At 39.7% G+C, this 6,359-nt stretch overlaps 1 non-coding gene across 1 annotated transcript; it reads left to right on the top strand.

Annotated features, from left to right (window-relative positions):
• The first annotated feature begins 301 nt into the window (after positions 1-301).
• TRNAK-CUU (transfer RNA lysine (anticodon CUU)) lies at positions 302-374 on the top strand. Its single transcript has one exon. It is a non-coding gene; the product is annotated as a tRNA-Lys (tRNA).
• Positions 375-6,359: the final 5,985 nt, after the last annotated feature.

Genomic DNA, 6,359 nt, shown 5'->3' with positions numbered 1-6,359 from the left:
ATGGGTTAGAGCCCACGTTGGGCGAAAACAACTAAAATTGTAGTGCTTTTTGACCAAAAAAATACATCCTATCTGTGGAAAACGGCAGTGCAGGGATAGGGAAGAAAACTATAGGCATCCAAAGGAGCCCGGCTAGCTCAGTCGGTAGAGCATGAGACTCTTAATCTCAGGGTTGTGGGTTCAAGCCCCACGTTGGGCGAAAACAACTGAAATTGTAGTGCTTTTTGACCAAAAAAATACATCCTATCTGTGGAAAACGGCAGTGCAGGGATAGGGAAGAAAACTATAGGCATCCAAAGGAGCCCGGCTAGCTCAGTCGGTAGAGCATGAGACTCTTAATCTCAAGGTCGTGGGTTCGAGCCCCACGTTGGGCGAAAACAACTAAAATTTTAGTGCTTTTTGACCAAAAAAATAGAAATTGAAAGTCTCTTTACAATATTTGCAATATTTTGATTGTTAACATGCACTATATGAATGCATGTCTGGATGATGTGTAATGGGGCAATACCACACCTTAATGTATTCACTGTAAAAGAAAAAGTATGTATCATCTTACTATAAAATAAAGTGGAGAAAACACAAATAAGACTTTTTTCCACACAGGTTTAATCGGCTATTTCCTGATATTCTTCAATGCGTTCTGATATTGACTGGTAATTGTGTTTGATACTTTCTTAGACTATTTCTGCCTCTGGCTGATGTGTATTTTCTTTCCAAACTCCACCAGGGCCTATGATTACACAGCATCCTATCTGTGGAAAACGGCAGTGCAGGGATAGGGAAGAAAACTATAGACATCCAAAGGAGCCCGGCCAGCTCAGTCGGTAGAGCATGAGACTCTTAATCTCAAGGTCGTGGGTTCGAGCCCCACGTTGGGCGAAAACAACTAAAATTTTAGTGCTTTTTGACCAAAAAAATACATCCTATCTGTGGAAAATGGCAGTGCCGGGATAGGGAAGAAAACTATAGGCATCTAAAAGATCCCGGCTAGCTCAGTCGGTAGAGCATGAGACTCTTAATCTCAGGGTCGTGGGTGCGAGCCCCACGTTGGGCGAAAACAACTAAAATTTTAGTGCTTTTTGACCAAAAAAATAGAAATCGAAAGTCTCTTTACAATATTTGCAATATTTTGATTGTTAACATGCAATATATGAATGCATGTCTGGATGATGTGTAATGGGGCAATACCACACCTTAATGTATTCACTGTAAAAGAAAAAGTATGTATCATCTTACTATAAAATAAAGTGGAGAAAACACAAATAAGACTTTTTTCCACACAGGTTTAATCGGCTATTTCCTGATATTCTTCAATGCGTTCTGATATTGACTGGTAATTGTGTTTGATACTTTCTTAGACTATTTCTGCCTCTGGCTGATGTGTATTTTCTTTCCAAACTCCACCAGAGCCTATGATTACACAGCATCCTATCTGTGGAAAGCGGCAGTGCAGGGATAGGGAAGAAAACTATAGGCATCCAAAGGAGCCCGGCTAGCTCAGTCGGTAGAGCATGAGACTCTTAATCTCAGGGTCGTGAGTTAGAGCCCACGTTGGGCGAAAACAACTAAAATTGTAGTGCTTTTTGACCAAAAAAATACATCCTATCTGTGGAAAACGGCAGTGCAGGGATAGGGAAGAAAACTATAGGCATCCAAAGGAGCCCGGCTAGCTCAGTCGGTAGAGCTTGAGACTCTTAATCTCAGGGTCGTGGGTTCGAGCCCCACGTTGGGCGAAAACAACTAAAATTTTAGTGCTTTTTGACCAAAAAAATAGAAATTGAAAGTCTCTTTACAATATTTGCAATATTTTGATTGTTAACATGCAATATATGAATGCATGTCTGGATGATGTGTAATGGGGCAATACCACACCTTAATGTATTCACTGTAAAAGAAAAAGTATGTATCATCTTAGTATAAAATAAAGTGGAGAAAACACAAATAAGACTTTTTTCCACACAGGTTTAATCGGCTATTTCCTGATATTCTTCAATGCGTTCTGATATTGACTGGTAATTGTGTTTGATACTTTCTTAGACTATTTCTGCCTCTGGCTGATGTGTATTTTCTTTCCAAACTCCACCAGAGCCTATGATTACACAGCATCCTATCTGTGGAAAGCGGCAGTGCAGGGATAGGGAAGAAAACTATAGGCATCCAAAAGAGCCCTGCTAGCTCAGTCGGTAGAGCATGAGACTCTTAATCTCAGGGTCGTGGGTGCGAACCCCACGTTGGGCGAAAACAACTAAAATTTTAGTGCTTTTTGACCAAAAAAATAGAAATTGAAAGTCTCTTTGCAATATTTTGATTGTTAACATGCAATATATGAATGCATGTCTGGATGATGTGTAATGGGGCAATACCACACCTTAATGTATTCACTGTAAAAGAAAAAGTATGTATCATCTTACTATAAAATAAAGTGGAGAAAACACAAATAAGACTTTTTTCCACACAGGTTTAATTGGCTATTTCCTGATATTCTTCAATGCGTTCTGATATTGACTGGTAATTGTGTTTGATACTTTCTTAGACTATTTCTGCCTCTGGCTGATGTGTATTTTCTTTCCAAACTCCACCAGAGCCTATGATTACACAGCATCCTATCTGTGGAAAACGGCAGTGCAGGGATAGGGAAGAAAACTATAAGCATCCAAAGGAGCCCGGCTAGCTCAGTCGGTAGAGCATGAGACTCTTAATCTCAGGGTTGTGAGTTCGAGCCCTACTTTGGGCGAAAACAACTCAAATTTTAGTGCTTTTTGACCAAAAAAATAGAAATTGAAAGTCTCTTTACAATATTTGCAATATTTTCATTGTTAACATGCAATATATGAATGCATGTCTGGATGATATGTAATGGGGCAATACCACACCTTAACGTATTCACTGTAAAAGAAAAATTATGTATCATCTTACTATAAAATAAAGTGGAGAAAACACAAATAAGACTTTTTTCCACACAGGTTTAATCGGCTATTTCCTGATATTCTTCAATGCGTTCTGATATTGACTGGTAATTGTGTTTGATACTTTCTTAGACTATTTCTGCCTCTGGCTGATGTGTATTTTCTTTCCAAACTCCACCAGAGCCTATGATTACACAGCATCCTATCTGTGGAAAGCGGCAGTGCAGGGATAGGGAAGAAAACTATAGGCATCCAAAGGAGCCCGGCTAGCTCAGTCGGTAGAGCATGAGACTCTTAATCTCAGGGTCGTGGGTTAGAGCCCACGTTGGGCGAAAACAACTAAAATTGTAGTGCTTTTTGACCAAAAAAATACATCCTATCTGTGGAAAACGGCAGTGCAGGGATAGGGAAGAAAACTATAGGCATCCAAAGGAGCCCGGCTAGCTCAGTCGGTAGAGCATGAGACTCTTAATCTCAGGGTTGTGGGTTCAAGCCCCACGTTGGGCGAAAACAACTAAAATTGTAGTGCTTTTTGACCAAAAAAATACATCCTATCTGTGGAAAGCGGCAGTGCAGGGATAGGGAAGAAAACTATAGGCATCCAAAAGAGCCCGGCTAGCTCAGTCGGTAGAGCATGAGACTCTTAATCTCAGGGTCGTGGGTGCGAACCCCACGTTGGGCGAAAACAACTAAAATTTTAGTGCTTTTTGACCAAAAAAATAGAAATTGAAAGTCTCTTTACAATATTTGCAATATTTTGATTGTTAACATGCAATATATGAATGCATGTCTGGATGATGTGTAATGGGGCAATACCACACCTTAATGTATTCACTGTAAAAGAAAAAGTATGTATCATCTTACTATAAAATAAAGTGGGGAAAACACAAATAAGACTTTTTTCCACAAAGGTTTAATCGGCTATTTCCTGATATTCTTCAATGCGTTCTGATATTGACTGGTAATTGTGTTTGATACTTTCTTAGACTATTTCTACCTCTGGCTGAGGTGTATTTTCTTTCCAAACTCCACCAGAGCCTATGATTACACAGCATCCTATCTGTGGAAAACGGCAGTGCAGGGATAGGGAAGAAAACTATAGGCATCCAAAGGAGCCCGGCTAGCTCAGTCGGTAGAGCATGAGACTCTTAATCTCAGGGTCGTGGGTTCGAGCCCTACTTTGGGCGAAAACAACTAAAATTTTAGTGCTTTTTGACCAAAAAAATAGAAATTGAAAGTCTCTTTGCAATATTTTGATTGTTAACATGCAATATATGAATGCATGTCTGGATGATGTGTAATGGGGCAATACCACACCTTAATGTATTCACTGTAAAAGAAAAAGTATGTATCATCTTACTATAAAATAAAGTGGAGAAAACACAAATAAGACTTTTTTCCACACAGGTTTAATCGGCTATTTCCTGATATTCTTCAATGCGTTCTGATATTGACTGGTAATTGTGTTTGATACTTTCTTAGACTATTTCTGCCTCTGGCTGATGTGTATTTTCTTTCCAAACTCCACCAGAGCCTATGATTACACAGCATCCTATCTGTGGAAAACGGCAGTGCAGGGATAGGGAAGAAAACTATAGGCATCCAAAAGAGCTCGGCTAGCTCAGTCGGTAGAGCATGAGACTCTTAATCTCAGGGTCGTGGGTTCGAGCCCCACGTTGGCGAAAACAACTTAGATTTTAGTGCTTTTTGACCAAAAAAATAGAAATTGAAAGTCTCTTTGCAATATTTTCATTGTTAACATGCAATGTATGAATGCATGCCTGGATGATGTGTAATGGGGCAATACCATACCTTAATGTATTCACTGTAAAAGAAAAAGTATGCATCATCTTACTATAAAATAAAGTGGAGAAAACACAAATAAGACTTTTTTCCACACAGGTTTAATCGGCTATTTCCTGATATTCTTCAATGCGTTCTGATATTGACTGGTAATTGTGTTTGATACTTTCTTAGACTATTTCTGCCTCTGGCTGATGTGTATTTTCTTTCCAAACTCCACCAGAGCCTATGATTACACAGCATCCTATCTGTGGAAAGCGGCAGTGCAGGGATAGGGAAGAAAACTATAGGCATCCAAAGGAGCCCGGCTAGCTCAGTCGGTAGAGCTTGAGACTCTTAATCTGAGGGTCGTGGGTTCGAGCCCCACGTTGGGCGAAAACAACTAAAATTGTAGTGCTTTTTGACCAAAAAAATACATCCTATCTGTGGAAAACGGCAGTGCAGGGATAGGGAAGAAAACTATAGGCATCCAAAGGAGCCCGGCTAGCTCAGTCGGTAGAGCATGAGACTCTAAATCTCAGGGTCGTGGGTTCAAGCCCCACGTTGGGTGAAAACAACTAAAATTGTAGTGCTTTTTGACCAAAAAAATACATCCTATCTGTGGAAAACGGCAGTGCAGGGATAGGGAAGAAAACTATAGGCATCCAAAGGAGCCCGGCTAGCTCAGTCGGTAGAGCATGAGACTCTTAATCTCAGGGTTGTGGGTTCGAGCCCCACGTTGGGCGAAAACAACTAAAATTTTAGTGCTTTTTGACCAAAAAAATAGAAATTGAAAGTCTCTTTACAATATTTGCAATATTTTGATTGTTAACATGCAATATATGAATGCATGTCTGGATGATGTGTAATGGGGCAATACCACACCTTAATGTATTCACTGTAAAAGAAAAAGTATGTATCATCTTACTATAAAATAAAGTGGAGAAAACACAAATAAGACTTTTTTCCACACAGGTTTAATCGGCTATTTCCTGATATTCTTCAATGCATTCTGATATTGACTGGTAATTGTGTTTGATACTTTCTTAGACTATTTCTGCCTCTGGCTGATGTGTATTTTCTTTCCAAACTCCACCAGGGCCTATGATTACACAGCATCCTATCTGTGGAAAACGGCAGTGCAGGGATAGGGAAGAAAACTAGAGGCATCCAAAAGAGCCCGGCCAGCTCAGTCGGTAGAGCATGAGGCTCTTAATCTCAGGGTCGTGGGTTCGAGCCCCACGTTGGGCGAAAACAACTAAAATTTTAGTGCTTTTTGACCAAAAAAATACATCCTATCTGTGGAAAACGGCAGTGCCGGGATAGGGAAGAAAACTATAGGCATCCAAAGGAGCCCGGCTAGCTCAGTCTGTAGAGCATGAGACTCTTAATCTCAGGGTCGTGGGTTCGAGCCCCACGTTGGGCGAAAACAATTAAAATTTTAGTGCTTTTTGACCAAAAAAATAGAAATTAAAAGTCTCTTTACAATATTTGCAATATTTTCATTGTTAACATGCAATATATGAATGCATGTCTGGATGATGTGTAATGGGGCAATACCACACCTTAATGTATTCACTGTAAAAGAAAAAGTATATATCATCTTACTATAAAATAAAGTGGAGAAAACACAAATAAGACTTTTTTCCACACAGGTTTAATCGGCTATTT

Source organism: Ambystoma mexicanum, chromosome 4q (genome assembly GCF_040938575.1).
Source record: "Ambystoma mexicanum isolate Mex_15411 chromosome 4q, UKY_AmexF1_1, whole genome shotgun sequence".
Taxonomy (NCBI): Eukaryota; Metazoa; Chordata; class Amphibia; order Caudata; family Ambystomatidae; genus Ambystoma; species Ambystoma mexicanum.
Note: the sequence above shows the minus strand (reverse complement) of the source record. Positions and strands in the feature narration are given on the sequence as shown.